At 46.1% G+C, this 1,045-nt stretch overlaps 1 protein-coding gene across 1 annotated transcript in view; it reads left to right on the top strand.

Moving 5' to 3' along the window:
* Nucleotides 1-1,045, top strand: part of CCDC42 (coiled-coil domain containing 42) — a 6,930-nt gene that overhangs the window by 240 nt on the left and 5,645 nt on the right. The gene's annotated exons all lie outside the window — the stretch shown is intronic.

Here is a 1,045-nt window from a genome sequence, read left to right as displayed (position 1 = left end):
CTTGTAAAATCACTTGTTCCATGCCCTGTGTTTTCCAGTTTCCCTTTCATCCATTAACAGGTAAAGATGAATATTTGGCAGTGTTTGATTCTACTGTAAACAAGTGTCCAACAAGGAGAGAGTTGTTTTCATAACAGAAGTGCCTGTTGAGAAATCCACGGCTGAGCAGTCGTGTATTCTGTGCCTCCCCAACGCTTCAATGCAGGGAAATGTCTTTGTACATTGTTTGCCTGTCAGGGAGAATGTAAACAAGTTTTTATTTTTATAGTATTTTGCCATTAGCATGGCTAAAAACCCCGTTGCTTGTTGCTGAGCCAAAAATAGAGCATAGAACTTAAAATGGAAAAATAAACTGTAAGGGAAGATTTCCAGGCAGCTCTTACCGTCTGTGAACTCTGCTCTGTCGAGCTGATCTTAAGCCTTCCATTGGCTTCTTTTTTTTCTATTTTCCTTTTTTCTCTGAAGGAAGTGGAGTGTTGTGTTGTCACGCTGCAGTTGGGGCCACTGGTGTCTGTGTTTGGGGACTTTCTTGGCCGTGTCACCTTTATGTTACTCTGCTGTTCTGGGTCAATTAAATGCAGTGTTCTCCTCCTGGGCAGCTTTGGGTCTGATGGAGTCACACGGGTGCTGTGTCCACAACAAACAAACCACATTAGGCACAGGCTTGATATAATTCCCTAAAAAGACATTTTCACTGCAGACGTGGCATCCTGCGAGCTCTGTGTGCAGTGGGGGGAGGAGGACGGGTCGTCAGTGGCCTTTTGGATTTCAGTTTTGTGCCTGTGGAATTCCACTCCAGGTGTTTGCTCCCCTTTGGGCTGAACTTCAGAGCTGTTGGTGGCTTCAGTTTGTGCCTGAGCATGTGTGTGTGTCTTGCTGAGGAGCAGGAGTGTCCTGGCTGGGTGTCCTGGGCTCAGCCTGGAGCTCTGCACGGGCTGGAGTTGGGCCAAAGGCTCACGAGGCGCTTTCTCTTCTGCCTCTTCATTTGTGTTGTAAAAGTTGATTTTTCTTTGAGATTCCTTTTTTCCTTCAAACTGCCCAATGA

This window comes from Empidonax traillii, unplaced genomic scaffold (assembly GCF_003031625.1).
Source record: "Empidonax traillii isolate 1590-97213 ecotype Southwest subspecies unplaced genomic scaffold, ASM303162v1 scaffold518:size600044, whole genome shotgun sequence".
NCBI lineage: Eukaryota > Metazoa > Chordata > Aves > Passeriformes > Tyrannidae > Empidonax > Empidonax traillii.
This window is presented reverse-complemented; position numbering and strand designations above follow the sequence as displayed.